Consider the following 18,729-nt stretch of genomic DNA (forward strand, 5'->3'; position numbering starts at 1 on the left):
ACCCTAAGGACATGAAGGGCGTCTATGTCATTCCCTGTTCCTGTGGGACCCCTTATATTGGTGAGACTGATCGCTCTATCAATCAACGGATTAGCGAGCATTCGACTGACTTAAGACATGGTAGGACCAAGTCCTCAGCCCTAGTTGAGCATGCGGGGAAGACTATGCATCATGTATGTATAGAAGAGGCTCAAGTCATTGCCAAAGTTGCGCAGTTTCACCATCGCAAATTTAGAGAGGCCCTGGAGATTGAGAAAAGGCCGAACAATCTTAATAGGGATGATGGCTGGAAGATTAGTAGTTGCTGGGTCCCAGCCTTGTTTTCCTAGCCTCCTCATTCCCCTTTTGTTAGGTCTTAGGGTTTCTGTCTTCCCTCTCCTTAAGATTTGTTTTTGGCAGATTAGTCCTATTATTTTTTTTCTCAGTAAAAACTAATTCTATTAAGAAAACATATGGTACAATGCGAGGTTACAAGCAAGAGAAGCAAGAACATAGGCAGCCGGAAAGGATTGGTTGTCCACCTCGGCTCCTAAGAGAGAAAGAGTGGAACACAATGCTGAGCAAGAAGAAACAAGAGGAACAAAAGAGCAAGAACTGAACAGAGGATTCTACCCAACATGTGCGGAATCCACTATTCTGCATTTTTTCCCTTTCTTTTTACCAACTTTGACCCACTCAGGAGGATTTTGCTGAGCTGGCATGATTTGCAAACTGAGATGAGCTGACGGAGAGGTCTCCTTTTCTGAGTCCGAGGTGGAGGATTCATGGTTCCTTTTCTGAGAGGCTGGTATGACTGACGAAACCACAGGACCTGCCGAGGACGGATCCGGTTCCGACGCTGCTGCCACACCTTCCTTATTCTCTTCCTCTTCATCGGAGCTGAAGTCAAAATCGTCCATGGGAGGAGGATCATGAGGCTTCCAGCTTTTGGATTTCTGCTTAGCATTGGCTTTCTTCTTTTGGGCTGGCATCGTGGGACAAGAGCTCTGAAGGTGGCCTGTATGATGGCAGTTGCGGTAGCGGAAGGCTGTGTTCTCATAGTCCAAAGTCTGAGTCCAATGGAAATCTCCAATTTTGAGATTGATCTGGTCCGGGAGACCTTTGCTTATGTCTATTTCTGCACAGATCCTGGCGAAAGTGTATAAGCCCTTTTCCCCTCTAGAGACGTCTGTGTCTAATAGGTGGCCTAGAGAGTTGCCAATCCCTTGGAATACCGCAAAGTGCCAGAGATTCGCTGGGAGGTTTGGAAGTCTGACCCAAATGGGGAGTTTGGTGATAACTGCTGTAGAGGGATCGAAATCTGGGAACCAAGGAGTGAGGAATAAACCAGCTGCACCCCAGAACCATGGGCCACCAGTTAAGGCTTTTTGATAGTCCTCATCGAAGGCAAACACTACGATGAAAAATCCCTTTGAGCATAGCAGAACCTTGCAGTTGTTGGTCCAGTTATATTGGATCCATTGGTAAAGGTCTGCTGTGCGTGGCCATAGCCCATTAAACCTACAGATAATGCCATGCTCTGCAAAATGTTGGGTTTTCTCATCCAGTGATGGATGCTTTATTTCTATGGAGGGGGATTCCTCCAGTTTATCCACCAGGAAAGGCTCGGGAGCTTGACCAGGTGGAACTGTTCTTTTCGGCATCTTAGCATGGACATCGTATTTATAAGAAAACGCCTCAGCTGAGGAAGACTGCCCTGCAGCACCCCCTCTTAGACGAAGGGTAAGAGCAATGGAGGAATTTCTCTGAATGCTGTAAAAAGACAGGGGGAAGAGATCCTCGAGTTGTTTACCTTCATGGAGAAGTCGCTGTGCTGCAGAGGGAATCCCCAGCTTGATTTCCAGAGCCTGCTTGAGGTCTTGCACTAGATCCGACTTTCTCACCCATTGTAGCAGGGTTTTGCCAGATATAAGCTTGATCTGGATCTGAAAAGGGGCAGAGAAACCAGAGTTCTGCTCGCCTCTGCCGATCTGAGACAACAGGCGGCTGGAGCTTTGAAGGGCCTTCTTATCCTTCGTTTGCCGCAGGGGGTAGAGAGGAGAGGAGGCGGGAGTCCTAGGGATGCCGAATCTGACATTGCGATCTTTACAAATAAATTGAAAATCTTTTTCCAGATCCATATTTGAATCCTGAGAAACGTGGCTCTGAGCTAATAATATGGAGACCATATTATAGATCTGCTTTACGTTCCTTCTGCCCGAACCATCACAGAAGTGATTCGGTACCCAAGCTTCAAGAAGATGAAAAAAAACATGCTGCCGAACATATGTCCAGAGACCCGAATTGATGAATAGTATTACCACCAACGATTTGATGCAGATTTGGAAACGAGCCATTAGACCTATGCATAAATTGGTTGTAACAATGCCCCGGATGGCCTCATTCAACAACAACTCGCTCAAGCGCATAGATCTGAGGCTGTGAGGGTTCGCCAATGAAAAAAACCCAATAACGTCCTCCATTTTTAACACTCGCTGCATTTTCGAAACCCATAAGCTGCTCACAACCCTGGTTTCATTCACGTTTGCATCCACTGGCTTGACGACGAGAAGAAACCATAGAGACCCGCTATCCTCTGCAACAGGGGGGAGCCAAATCTCCACGACATATTCAGATGAAATGAATCTTTCGAGGGCTCCTTCGTCATAGGCCATTGAGCTCCACTGACGCTCTCCATTTTCCCTGCCGCCATAAACCCTAAAGAAGAGCCGAGGCTCGACGACGAAAGCGGGAAAAGCGAAACCTGCGTAAAACCTAGCCATTCTCCTCCCACTGCGGATTAGTCCTATTATTATGGAGTGTATGAGTTATTAATAAGTTATTAAGTAATTTCGGGCTAATTATTGTATTAACCTTATCCCGTTTATGATACTAGGGGGTATATTATAATTAGATTAGATTTTTTGGTTCCATAATTTCAATTATTTATGCATTTATATTTAATTCTACTATACCTTTAGAATTTCCCTTTAACTAATTTCTTATATATTTAATTAATAAAAAACCCCTTTTTAAACCTTATAAGTAATAATATATTTACCTAATGACATAGTTAATTTTAATAATTTTTTAGTGAATAAATATTGATTATTTAATGAATATAAATTATTAAATTAATTATAAGAGGAGATCTAGTTTACCAAATGACCATTAGGTTTAAATGATAAATAAGAAATTATTATGAATAAATATATGATATACCAATAATATTGAGTTAGTTTGAGTTAGTTATTTTTTATGGATATACTATTATTAATAAACACGTACTTTAATTATGGTTTTTACCTAATGTAACTAAATTCTAAGAATAATAATGATTTAACACGAATACTATTTATTTGTTTTTTAATAATATTGGAATGATAAATTATTAAGTAAATATAGATTATTTAATAAACATAAATTATTGTATATAACTTATTGTTTTAATTTCGAATAGGCCATTATATTTAAATAATTAATAAAAATGATATATTTTAAAGAACAAATAGAGAAGATCTAGTTTACCAATGGACCATTAGATTTAAATAATTATTATTAAATAAATACACAATTACCTAATGTAACTAAATTCTAAGAATAATAGTAATTTAATACTATTTATTTATATTTAAATAATATGGGAATAATAATAAATATAGATTATTTAATAAATATGAACTATTATACGAGATATAATTTATTAATGACCATTATATTTAAATAATAAATATGGATTATATAAATATTATATTATTAACAAATGAATTCTCTTAGTATATAAGCTAATAATAATGAATTATATGTTTTTATTAATAATAAAATTAGTGGTTTGACTAGGATCATTAGGTCAAAATTAGCCGTTGGCAATATAGCCGTTGGAGTCTCTGCACACTCTATTTAATCAAGCTAAGCCGGATTGGTTCTTCAACTTGTCCTGACGATGAACCACACTGGTTGGTTCGAAACGCGTCGACAAAAGATTGGTTATGTGATTTTGCCGAAGATTATCTAAACAATGTTATGGATCACAGAAGTCTAAATTCCTTAATATGAGTTTTTTTTTAAATTTTATTAGATTGGATATTAAGAGGGTTATGTAATTAAGCTTATTTAATTATATGAATCCATGACCAATGGTCCAATTTCCCATTCTCCAACCAATTTGTTATTAATCATACTTGATTTGGCCAGTAAGCATATTTAAGACTTGTTATTGTTGTGACCTAGAGTAGAAAGCTCAAAGGGAGATCCTTCTCTAGATTGGAAAGGCCAAATTTCAATCTAAAAGTCTGGTTTAAAGGTTACCTCAGTGATTTCCCTCCACAACTAGGAAATTACAAAGCGATGACAATCAGCACCCTCATCATCATGATATAATCATGTAGCACTACGTGAAGACTCGTGTGATGTATCTGCCATTGCATGCCCTGCATCCCTCCTCGTTGCTAGTAGCTTGCTAGCTCCGATGATATGACACAAAAGACTCATCATATCACATGGAAAGTCCTTCAAGGGATCCACAAACTATTGATTTGCATTTATGTCTCGAGCCCTCGCTGGGCATACTCCCTCCTTAACCAAAACCCTATACAATCAGTCATAGTAGTCCATCCTAAATTTGAAACCAGCCCTAGAGGCCTGCATGCCCACACGCCCCTCTACATCTCATCAGGATGTCCCTCACCCTCAGGGCCTCGCCCATCTCCACATCTCCCTCTAGTGGGGAAGGATGCTTGTCCCCAATGAATGAGTCGATATCTACAAAATATATAGTACACAACAATAAGTAGAAATTTTCATTAAACAATTTAATAAAACAAGTTAAAGAATGTGTTAGAATAAATTTTATTCTAATTAATTAAGATAATAAAATGAAACTAGATTAATTTAAATAAAACACTAATATTACCTCTATCATATGTAGTCTCATCCAGTGTGAAGAGGATCTTTGGACACTATCTCCTATCCATCCCTACGTACAAACACAACACCAAGATAAAAATGTGGTCAGCCTCACTGGCCAGTAGCGCTAGTGCTTGGGTGGAAATTCTGGAAGGATACTCTGGCAAGCCCCTCTTCGGCATCATCTTGCCCCACATGCACATCTACACCTCAGTCACCGACCTAGGAGGGTGACAGTAAAAATTAGGCCTCGTCTCTGGAAGCCTCTCAAAAAATAAAAAATAAAATATTTGAAGCAAAAGGGAATTTCGCCCTCCCATGAATCATTACACAACATCTATCTAAATCCCTACAAAACTATCGCAAAAAAAGGGCAAACGATCTGATACATCGTGGCACCTGCATCAAAGAATCAACATAAAATAAAAGAGGGAAAATAGTGTGTTTCCCACATTATTATAGTGTGCAATGGTACTCACTAATAATGAGAGGCACCTAACCTCCTGTGCAGCAAAAGAAGAAATTTGTAGTTTTCCAGCATGCACATGAAAATGTACTAGATGGACTACATGAGCCCCAACATATCTCTGAGAGTAGACAAGTTGACTCAAAGCGACAACACCATGGGCGTCATTAGGGAACTTGGGAAAATCCTCCCCTCTCCTCGATAGACCAATGATAAAATATATGTCCTCCTCATTGGGCCTATACCATGTGTCAAGACCAACACGAAAAGACTTATGGTGGACATCCCACTCACAAATCACCTGTGTTAGCAAGCTAGAGTGCGCCTTCAGGAATGTATCCTCCTCATAGTACTTAAGGAGGCCTACATTACTCAAGAGAACTTTGCTCATTGCGATAATACGGTGAGGGTATAAATCTCTCTCTCTCTCTCATTCCTTCCATGTTCAGACCATATTGTATTGGTCTACCATTTCCTTCTACTCCTTCTGCTACCCCCTCAGTTGACGTCTTTGCTACATGATTAACATATACAATACATCAACCCTCATACATAAAACATGATTTTTTTTATTAAATGAAAAATGTATTTATAAATATGGACATAAAACATTCAATTAAAAAAAATCATCTCCAGTGTGCCCAAAAACAATAATGCACCAGATCCAGTGTGCTATATAACATAAAAGCACCAAGAAGAATGCGTACATACATATACTGATTTTGGTTTGAACACATAAAGTTTCAACCTAGTGTGTCTGACAACATTACACACTGATGCATAAATATAACATTATTGCACCGGTACGGAATGTTCAAGTTATTGAACACACCGAGCTATAATTTTTTTAATATTATGTTTGTAGTGCATTGAGTAAATATAAACACATTGGGAGTAACCTAAAAATGTACGCACTGACATACAATTTATATATTTTCCTGATGTGTTGTAAAGTACGAAACACACCAGTAAAATAGTGGTGTGATTAATTCATGCACCGAACGGTGGTGCACCTTGTAAATTTACAGGGTGCACTGATATCAGTGCAAGTCGAACTTGTCAAACGCATCGTGTAGGAAAAAAAAATTTAAAAAATGGTTTTTTGGACGTAATTTGCAATTCTAATCTAATAAAAAATTAAATTAGAGGGAAATTAACTAACGTAGAGCATTCAATCTTCTTATGTAATATCATACACAAGTAATAGAGTCATTTCTTTTCAAGTTAACAATATCATCTTCATCTACTTCATTTTCAATACAAGATTTTTTTTGTTTATGTATTTGTTGCAAAGCCTTTACTAAAGGCTCCCAGACATATTCAACATTGCTAAACAAAAAAATATAGTGGGTGTACCTAATTGTTAGACCATTGCATATAAGTTCTTGTGCAAATGCGAAAAATAGTCCGACAATGTCTCTATTCATCTAAGATCCATATAGGTAATGTTCGATGCAAGAACTTGTTTGAAATTTTCCCTTGTTTTAACATATGTAGCTATTAGTTTTTTTTCTTTTAACTGTCCTTTTCTTATACAAATCCAAATACAAATAAATACTTGATTGAGGATAATTCACACAGTTTTATAAAATAAATTTGTTATATGATACACAAAATCATGATCTTGATGCAAAACTTCCCACTCAGTAATATTGTGATATGTAAAGTTTCTTGTAACAAAATATAATCATTTTTTTCCGTAAAACAATATGGGAAAGCTCATTTCCTCTAAATAATATCTCTGAATATGCCCAAAGGCTAATAGCCTTCACCCGAAGCAATGTTTATTTAATTATTGTGAATATCATAAATAATATATGAATCTCTAAATCCATGTAACAATGTCTTTGTCACAGGCTCTTGATCATAGTAATCATTATCATCACTACTTCTTGTATCTGCATCTATCTCACATGCCTATCCATCTTTGTTTTGATCAAATACCTATTTCCAGTTTTCATTTATTCTGAAATTCTCTACTCTATAGAGTGGAGTTTTCAACAATCGTCTGAATGTCCTCATGACTTTATGAACAAGTATTTGTCCAAAAATAAATATGTTTTTAAACACTAAATGTATTTTAACTTCCATGACCACCGTATTAGATTCATTTATGACAAGAGGGAGTGGAATTTGAATTAGATATATGTCAGTAGGTACATTGATTAGTCCACCAATCAATGCCAGTTGTGGTTATCTAAAATGTTTTCGAAGTTCTTGTATTTTAAAAAATGGTAATCCTAATGATATCAATCATTCCTCCAATTCATAAAGTTCTTTTACTATGGAAATTTGTCTATTATGGCTAATTTGTTTTGGAACTACAAATTTGATTACTTTGTCATTGTCTAGTGTCTTTCTGCATTTTTTCATAGGCAATTAATTTTTGGCACATTGCTAATTTGTTTTTCTATGACATCTATTTTAAGCCAAGTTTGATTGCAAATTGCACAGTCATAAACAAGAACAAGAACATCAACATCAATAATGATTCTTTATGTTCATTACCAAATATGTTATCTTGTATTGACTTTCGCCATTTCAATCGTCTTGTAATATGACCTTTTCCAATGACATTATTATTCCTTATGTATTTTTTATGTTCATGCAATGAAGAATGTGGTATTTTTCTTACATTGAGAGACTTTGTATTAAGTTCCATAATATTTCATAAATGTCCCTGTTCTTAGAGCTAGAATTTAAAGGCTTGCATAGTTTTCTAAGAACATTTGTTTTGAAAAATTCCTTGTTTCTTTTATCTTTTTTTACTCGATGCATTGATAATCGTGATCTATTGTTTGCATTGAAAATTTTTGTATCAATTTCTATTGCATTTTCATTCACGTTCATGTTTTCGAAGTCAAACATATTAATGCCACTATGTTTTTTTATTGAATTATTCTATAAATTTATTTTCGTTAATTGTTTCAATAGGACGTAAAATGTTTGTCTTTTGTAATATTTCTTTGAGAGGTTCATAATGCAAATGGCATGTAGTCAGAACAAATTGCATAATATGGAATATCCTTCCATCTTTATTTAATGCACAAAATTCAGACACAAAAGCTAGACTGTTGGCAGATTATATACATATAATTATGTTCAAGACATACTGTATCTAGTAATAAATAAAAAGACTACCTTCCATCTTCCCTTTTTCATATGGAATTGCTAACTGTATAATGTATCCTTGCAAATTTTCTATTCCAGGAAATTTCTTAATTGCATCTTTGTTCATGTATTTTTTTATACAGTTTAATGGAAATGAATCATTATGCATCATCATGTTGCAGAAAATATATGCAATTATGTGTCGTAAAAAAGGAACATCATACTGATTCTCCATCAATTGGAATATTGTTTCAAAACAACTTTCACTGTAAATACTCCAAAATTCAAATTTTTTTTTAACCATATGTCTGCCCACGCTTTTATCTATCTGCATCCATCCATGTTTTTTTTCTTCGTATGTTTTTATATTTATTATAGGTTCATGATAAATTCCTATTGAATTTTTTTCTTGCATAGGAGTGGTTCGAAATGCCCAACATTTGAATTCTTGCCATGGAACAATATGTCATAAGTTTCTTCACACAAATCTGAATTAAAATGCAAATAGTTTTTCATTATTATCTTTAATCAAGGTCTTATGGGAATTTTTAGCCAGTTTGATAACCAATGTATACAAAATATGCCCCCCCAAAGTCCTCAGTCCTCGTTCCTCTCTATGGATAGTATGTGAATTTGATTTTGTCATCCTTTCCGAGTAAACATCCAACCTATCTACACCATGCATATGTATTAATGCATCTATATTCAATTCATGTTTGTAAGATAATATGGCTTTGGTCTTCCCATCATATAAACAATTACTGAAATGTTCTATTGTTCCTTCATGAAATTTTGTTGACGTGTATCTAAAATGAAATAGAGTTCGCATACTACCAAATAGGGAATCTCCCAAACCATATTCAAAATTGTTCAAATGAAATAGATTATGATGCGTTAATATTTCATCCATACCATTACTTTTTATAGTAAAAAAATTCTTCTCCATTGATGCTTTATCAATCACACTTCAAACATATTTGTTCATTGATGCTTTAACAATTACATTAAAAAAAATAAAAAATCACTATTAACTATTGCTCAATGACAAGCACAAAAATAAACAATGTAGAGGAAAACAAGGAGTGATGATTCATTCCTCCTCTATCTAAAACTATCCTCACCTGTATGGATTCATTATTTAACAATATAGATACAACCAATTTGCATACAACTATTGTTTATGAACGAGATATAGAGTCACAAAATAAATGAATCACAATGTAGATAATACGAATATCGTAAAATCTGTATCTATTTTCAAAAACAGATATTGTGTACAATTCTTATGTTAATAAGTAAAACACACAATTGTCAAAATAGAGTATAAATTATGACAACTAGAGTAAAGCAATTAGCAACGAGCCCCCACTCATCTAGAACTATGAAATATACCAATATGCATTGGCAACATGCATCCCGAAAAAAAAAAAGGAATGCATGATCAACACCTAGCCAATGTAACTACCAACATGTTACATGTCAAAACTATGCCACAAGAGCTTTATAAAACATAGAAAATTTAATTTATGATTCTTAGGATAATGAGAAAAACGAAGTGACATATTACTTCTTGCTATTATTATTATTATTATTGTTACTGTTAAAATTATGTCACAAAAACTTCATAAAATTTAGACCCTTCAATTTATGATTTACACCAAGGAATGAGTATGCGGAATAAGAAACACAATTTTTCTATGGCAAAGTTTCATTCTTCCACATTCACTTTCACCCCCACACAGTTCTCTTGCACACAAACATAGATTGGAGATGTCATTCAGGGCCAATTGGAAATCGAAAATGTATTTTGTAATATATCATAAATCTAGAAAACAACCAACGTTTGATTGACCACGACTTTTTCTCCTTGCAAATAGAAACTTGTCCACACAAGAATTTTCCAATAGTTGTATTGAAATGCAACTCCTTTACACACTAGGAAAAGGTATTTCTTTGGATAAATTTTAAACTCTTTCTCATTTAGAACATTTGAATATATATATCTATATGCAAGAACAATTGTTGAAGCTGACGAATTGTTTTTTACTATCCACAATGAAGAACATGCCAAACACGGAGTATGTCCAGAAAAAAATGGAAGTGTGAATTTTTTCATTTGCACAGTCTAGCATAAGAAAAAAAGGGATAAGCAGAGTGTCGAAAATGCAAAATGACAAACTAATACATTAGTAGGAAAAGCAACAAAATGACAGATTTACAACTATACTTTTAATCAGCCTGAGTTTTATTTAGATAGATTGATATCTAGATTTTTAATCATTTGAATGTCTTCAATTCAATATTGATGGCGTATATCCATGGGAAGTGATAGAAAGAAATTTTACGCAATCTACATCTGAATACAAAGATATTACCATAATTTCTATAATAATGTCAATACAACAGATGCTATTCTCAAATCACAGTTTAATCGTCGTCATCACTATCTAGATACAATGTTATCTATTATAGATTTTTAATCGTCCCAATGCCTTCGATGAAATATTGATGGCGTACAACCACCAAAAGTGACACTAAGCAATATAATGCAACTTGTATCTGAGTACGAAAGAATAATTATAATTGTTGGCAAGAATTGTTATAAATTCCAAAGGTGCCACATGTATGTTATCATTTTCAAGCCGGATTAAAAAATATCTTACGCACTTCCCACACATAAGTGTATCAATATGGATCTACAAATACTAATCATAAATCTAATGTAATAATCGTCTATCAAAAAATGGAAAATCATGTGACTTTGCAAAAGAATCGATAGATCAGCAGAATAAAACAATCCACAATTGAAACAAGGAAAGTAGTGCAACATTCGCACCAGGAATAGATAAAGCCACACTATTATTTCACAGAAAATTTAAAGGAATGGTTACAACAAAGAAGAGCTTATATTGTCCCATCGCACCAACATGCCATGAAGAGAAGCACTATGATTACCAGAATTCCCTACTCGATCATAATGTTTAGCGTTGGAAATATGGAAAAATGATGCACTGTCAATGCACTAGAAATTTTACTGGAAAAAAAATGAACACTTTGATCCACCTGTTTTTAATGCTGATATCATATTCCCATATCCTCAACACATAACATATAATCGAAAAAATGAACAACGTGGTCAATGATCCACTAGTAAAATGAAAATTTTGGCCAGTGATCCATCACATTGATTGAATGAAAGTAAGCTTTACAAAACCGAACGTTGTTAATGATGAATAGTTTATATGTTATTTAGAATAACATAATAATGTTTCTTATTTAATGTTTATTATAAAAGTCCTTATTGCAATAAGTTAATGTTGGTTATTTAAAAGAAAATAGTAATGTTTCTTATTTAATGTTTATTATACTTTATGTATCCCAAATTAAACCTCTTCGCACTATAGATTTGCTCTACAACTCCGTAGATATGCCTATTTACACAAAGATATTGTTTATACATGTTGGAATGAACAAAAACAAAGGTATTTATTGTAAATTCTGTGATTAAAACACTTGTTTATGAGGACAAGTGTGCATGAATTATGTATAAGGTCTGTGACTATGGGGAGTGAAAGTTTGAAGGTTTCCTCTGCAGAATGGAATTCCTTTGTAGTTTTGTAGATATTATTGGAGTGGAGGGGTGGGGAGCTGAACAAATGTTGAATTAATATTATTTTGTTTCCTTGTATAGAGGATAGAGTATGTGTAGGAGAACCAGGGTCTTTTGCATAGACTAGGGTGCTAAATACATTGTGTTTTCAATTCGTGTGAAGAAAAAGTTGTTGAAAATGGCAACAAGAAATGCTAAAAATAGAAATGCTAAAAATAGCATTGCTATAAATAGCTTTTCAGGATATACTCCAACTCTGTTGGAAATAGAAAAAATAAGAAATGCTAAAAATAGCATTTCAGGATAGATTCCAATTTTAATTAGTCCCTGAATTAAAATTGAGAATTAAAATTCGAATTTGGTATTAGCAGCTGTTTGAAAAATAATTAATTAATTCATTTTGAGTTAATTAGTTGGAGAAAATCAAACATGAAGTCTATGTGAAGACATGCAACAGTTATCCCTTTGATTGAGGAAGTTATCCCTTAATTAAGGAGATCATGATGAGTTGTAATTAATTAGCTCAGTTAACTGAGTTAAGTCCAGTTATATTAACTCCAAACCATTTGTGGAACTGGTTATGAGTTCAGTCAGTTAATGCATGCATGCATGCAACTAGTGTTCTCCAGATAACTAAATATTCTCTCATAAATAACTCATGCATGTCAATTCAGACAGAGACCCAGTGAGAGTAAAGGAAGGGACAATGTACTATCAGTTGGAGGAATTTTCCTATATAGGAAACTCATCCATGCAGAAGGAATGATCTCCTTCAGTATTGCGCAGTTATTTCAGAGGTCAGTGAGCAGTGTGTGAGGTAATTACACACAGGTGGCAGCTTGAGGACCCAGGATAAACTGGGCAAGGAAATAGGAGGCTTGGAGGGTAGAGGAGAAGGTTTGTGAGAATCCTTTGACTGTCTATGAGCAGAAGTGAAGGATTATAGTGAGAGCTGGATAGCTTGAGTGCTAAAGCTTTGTGTAATCCTGAGATATTTCCACTTGTATGATAATACAGATAACGGGGTTTTTAGTTGAGGCTTTCCCCAGAGTATTCTTCTGTGTTTTATGTGTATTGTTTCTTCTTCATTTGTTATATGTGTTCTATTTGATCTTGCTCAAAATCTATTAAGCTTCCGCAAGTTTGTTTGTAGAAGTAGATCAAGTATTTTGCTTTAGTATATTACATTATCAGTTGATCTACGATGAAATTTCTACATGGTATCGGAGTGAGGTTTTGTAGAAAAAGTTCTACATGGTATCGGAGCAAAGGTGATCAAAGCAGAGAACAATATACAAAGAAGGGAGAAGGTTCGAAGGTTGAAGTTCTTGATTATAAAAATCGAATTCTTATCACATCTCAAACTTCACCAATGGCGTTCAATGGTTTGAGACTCGAGTATGCCTTGTATGGCAACTCGAATTATATATCCTAGAAAGATCGCATGGAAGCGGTATTAGAGGATAATGGTTTGAAGGACTTCATTGATCAAGAAGTCCCCAAGCTAGCAGCAGCTAATGCCCAAGAATTGGCAGAATGGAAGAAATATGTGGCTAGAGCGAGGAGGATTCTTCTAGAGGGAGTTCGAGACCATATTGTCTCGAGTCTCCATGGGAAGGAGACACCGTTTTCAATGTGGAAGACATTGAAGGATCTATATTAGAACAACATTGATCAGAGGAAGTTGGCGCTGAAAGACAAGCTTCGGAAAATCAAGTGTGAAAAGGGCGACACGATCTCTACATATCTGAACAAGCTCACCACCTGTAGAGATGATCTTGGAAGTGTAGGAATCACGACAGCCGATGATGATATGGTGAGTCTTGCTCTCCTTGGTCTTCCTAAGAGTTGGCATAGCTACCAAGACTCAGTGAATGGAAGAGAGAAACTGCTAGATTGGGAATGACTGTGGTCAGATCTGATGCAGGAGGAGATTAGGAGGAGCACCAGAGATAGTTCTTCATCTAAGGAGGATGAAGAAAATTTCGCCTTAGTGAGTAAGGCAAGGAAAGGGAAGGAGAAGGATTCTCATCCCAAATCGAGTTCTTCTCATGGAGGGAAGAAGATTGACAAATCTAAAGTGAGATGCTTTAATTTTCATGAGGTGGTCCATTATGCAACTAATTATCCATTGAAGAAATCCAAGAAGGGATCCTCGGAAGGATTTGAAGGTGAGGCATTGGCCTCTCAGTTCAAATTGGATTTTACCCTGATCACATGCATGGTTTTATTAATGATGGGTTGTGGTTGGTTTCTTGACAGTGGAGCCTCATTTCACATGACCAACGATAAGAGTTTGTTCAGTACCTTGGAGGAGAAAGACCTCCAGATACTCATAGAGATGGGTAATGATGAAAAGTATAGTGTTTTAGGAGTGGGCACAGTTGCTTTTCAGCGGGAGAATGGAGCTTGCATCACCTTGACAGATGTGAAGTATGTGCCAGGACTGAAGAAGAACTTGGTATCAATCGCGATGTTGGAGGACAAAGGCTATGATGTAGTCTTCAGTAAGGGAAAGGTTTTCCTTAGACACATCACCACGAGATAGGTGAAGTAGATCGGTTCACGAGTCAAGAACCTGTATGCTCTTGAGGTTCAAGATGAATGCAAAGCCTTGAGGAGTAAGGCAATTGTTGGAGACTTGGTGGTTGAGAGGGAGAGTACATTACCTCTCAACATGTAGTTCCAGAAGAAGTCTCAGAAAATCGTGGAGAAGCCACAGTTGGTGAAGTAGCTTCAGGAGGTTGTGGAGCAGCCACAACTAAAGAAGCTGAGAGGAGACCGAGTGGAGGCATCCACTCATGCAGAGACCTCCAGTGGGGGGAAATTTCGAGCCAAGTGGGCAGAGGGATCACATGCAGCCATACCTCTAGGTGTGAGGTGGGGCAATGTGAAGTGATAGTCCTAAGAATGCTCAAATAGGGGCAGGATCCTTGAGGTACCCAACCTCTTTGATTAGAACTTACTACAGGAGCCCCGACAAGGAGTAGCAAGATTGTTTGAGTGGGTAGAGACGGATGCTGATGGAGCGGCAGAGAGAGCTACAGTGCATGAGTCCCAAGATAGCGCAGAGCTAGCAGGCTACAACAATGCGAGAGGCACAGGAGTGTTGCACCAGTGCAGGATGGAACAAAGAGGTGTGCAATGGTGCGAGATGCAGGGAGTTTTTGCAGCAGTGCAAAGGTTCGAGAGGGAGTAATTGTTAGCGGCAGAGGGAGCTTCAACATGAGAGGGTGTTTCTAGCCCAACAGGGAGGTTAGTTGGGAGATTAGTTAATTACTTCTTAGTAACTGAGTTGCAGTGCAACAGTGGGAAGCACGATGCAACATGATGAGAGGAGGTGCAGTGCAGATGCAGTGCTGGGAGACAGGACCAGCAGCAGGAGGAATCAGTGTGATTGATGCAATCAGAGATCAAAGTGACAGAGGCTAGAGCAGTCAAATACTAAAGGGCACAGAGGTGTAGAGTTTTTAGTCAATAGAGGCAATAGTAGTCAGAGACTTTTATGACAGAGGCATCATTCTGATTCAGGTTGGATATTTTTTGTTTCTACAGTTGCTGGAGCAACAACACTTGAGAGAAGTGTTGCATGCAGAACATTCCAAAGGTTCAGGACCGGGTTCGAGTTGAATGCCTTTCTTGTTGAGAGGGAGTGTTGTAAATGGCAACAAGAAATGCTAGAAATAACATTTCAAGATATACTCCAACTCTGTTGGAAATAGCAAAAAAAAGAAATGCTAAAAATAGCATTGCTATAAATAGCATTTCGGGATAGATTCCAATTTTAATTAGTCCGTGAATTAAAATTGAGAATTAAAATTCGAATTTGGTCTCAGTAGCAGTTTGAAAAATAAGTAATTAATTCATCTTGAGTTAATTAGTTGGAGGAAACTAAACATGAAGTCTATGTGAAGACATGCAACAATTATCTCTTTGATTGAGGAAGTTATCCCTTAATTAAGGAGATCAGGATGAGTTGTACTTTGAGTTGTAATTAGTTAGCTCAGTTAACTAAGTTAAGTCCACTTAGATTAGTTCCAAACAGTTTGTGGAACTAATTGTGAGTTTAGTCAATTAATGAAAGCATGCATGCAACTAGTTTTCTCCAGATAACTGAATATTCTCTCATAAATGGCTCATGCATGTCAGTTCAGATAGAGACCCAATTGAGAGTAAAGGAAGGGACAATGCACTATTAGTTGCAGGACTTTTCCTATATAGGAAACTCATCCATGCAGAAGGAATTATTTCCTTCAAGATTGCGTAGTTATTTCAGAGGTTAGCGAGCAGTGTGTGAGGTAATTACACATAGGTGGTAGCTTGAGGACCCAGGAGAAACTGCACAAGGAAATAGGAGGTTTGGAGGGTAGAGGAGAAGGTTTGTGAGAAGCCTTTGACTGTCTATGAGCAGCAGTGAGGGATTGTACTGAGACCTAGATAGCTTGAGAGCTAAAGCTTCGTGTAATCCTGAGATATTTCCACTTGTATGATAATACAGATAGCGGGGTTTTTAGCTGAGGCTTTCCCTAGAGTATTCTTCTGTGTTTCATGTGTATTGTTTCTTCTTCATCTGTTATATGTGTTCAATTTGATCTTGCTCAAAATCGATTAAGCTTCTGCAAGTTTGTTTGTAGAAGTAGATCAAGTATTTTGCTTTAGTATATTGCATTATCAGGTGATCTACGGTGAAATTTCTACATGGTATTAAAGTGGGGTTTTGTAGAAAGACTTCTACATGGTATCGGAGCAAAGGTGATCAAAGCATAGAACATTATACAAAGAAGGGAGAAGGTTCAAAGGTTGAAGTTCTTGATTATAGAAATCGAATTCTTGTCACATCTCAAATTTCACCAATGGCGACCAATGGTTTGAGACTCGAGTATGCCCTGGATGGAAACTCGAATTATATAGCCTGGAAGGATCGCATGGAAGTGGTATTAGAGGATAATGGTTTGAAGGACTTTGTTGATCAAGAAGTCCCCAAGCCAACATAAGCTAGTGCCCAAGAATTGGCGGAATGGAAGAAATGTGTGGCTAGAGCGAGGAGGATTCTTCAGGAGGGAGTTCAAGACCATATTGTCTGGAGTCTCCATGGGAAGGAGACACCATTTTCAATGTGGAAGACATTGAAGGATCTATATCATAATAATAGCGATCAGAGGAAGCTAGCGCTGAAAGACAAGCTTCGGAAAATCAAGTGTGAAAAGGGCGACACGATCTCTACATATTTGAACAAGCTCACCACCTGCGGAGATGAGCTTGGAAGTGTAGGAATCACAATAGCCGATGATGATATGGTGAGTCTTTCTCTCTTTGTTCTTCCTAAGAGCTGGCATAGCTACCAGGACACAGTGAATGGAGGAGAGAAACTGCCAGATTGGGAATGACTGTGGTCGGATCTGATGGAGGAGGAGATCAGGAGGAGGACCAAAGATGGTTCTTCATCCAAGGAGGATGAAGAAAATTTCACCTTAGTGAGTAAGGCAAGGAAAGGGAAGGAGAAGGATTCTCATACCAAATCGAGTTCTTCTCATGGAGGGAAGAAGATTGAAAAATCTAAAGTGAGATGCTTTAATTGTCATGAGGTGGGCCATTATGCAACTAATTGTCCATTAAATAAATCCAAGAAGGGATCCTCAGAAGGATTTGAAGGTGAGGCATTGGCCTCTCAGTTCGAATTGGATTTTACCCTCATTGCATGCATGGTTTCATCGATGATGGGTTGTGGTTGGTTTTTTGACAGTGGAGCCTCATTTCACATGACCGACGATAAGAGTTTGTTCAGTACCTTAGAGGAGAAAGACCTCCGGATACTCATAGAGATGGGTAATGATGAAAAGTATAGCGTTTTAGGAGTGGGCATGGTTGCTTTTCAGAGGGAGCATGGAGCTCGCATCACCTTACAGATGTGAAGTATGTGCCAGGACTGAAGAAGAACTTGGTATCGATCGTGATGTTGGAGGACAAAGGCTATGATGTAATCTTCAGTAAGGGAAAGGTTTTCCTTAGACACATCACCACGAGACAAGTGAAGCAAATCGGTTCACGAGTCAAGAACCTGTATGATCTTGAGGTTCAAGATGCATGCAAAGCCTTGAGTAGCAAGGAAACTATTGGAGACTTGGTGGTTGAGAGGGAGAGTACATTACCTCTCAACATTAAGCGCCAGAAGAAGTCTCAAACAATTGTGGAGGAGCCACAATTGGTGAAGCAGCTTCAAGAGGTTGTGGAGCAGCCACAACTGAAGAAGCCAAGAGGAGACTGAGTGGAGGCATCCACTCATGCAGAGACCTCCAGTAGGGGGAAATTTCGAGCCAAGTGGGTAGAGGGATCACATGTAGCCATACCTCTAGGTGTGAGGTGGGGCGATGTGAAGTGATAGTCCCAAGAAGGTTGAAATATGGGTAGGATCCTTGAGGTACCCAACCTATTTGATTAGACCTTGCTTCTGGAGCCCCAACGAGGAGTAGTAGGACTGGTTGAGTGGGTAGAGATGGATGCGGATGGAGCAGCAAAGAGAGCTATAGTGCATGAGTCCCAAGACAACGTAGAGCTAGTAGGATGCAACAATGTGAGAGGCACAGGAGTGTTGGACCAGTGCAGGATGGCACAAAGAGGTGTGCAATGGTGCAAGATGTAGGGAGTTGTTGCAATAGCG

The sequence above is a fragment of the Pinus tabuliformis genome, chromosome 6 (genome assembly GCF_031772625.1).
Source record: "Pinus tabuliformis cultivar Carrire ecotype Pingquan chromosome 6, CPIR1, whole genome shotgun sequence".
Taxonomy (NCBI): domain Eukaryota; kingdom Viridiplantae; phylum Streptophyta; class Pinopsida; order Pinales; family Pinaceae; genus Pinus; species Pinus tabuliformis.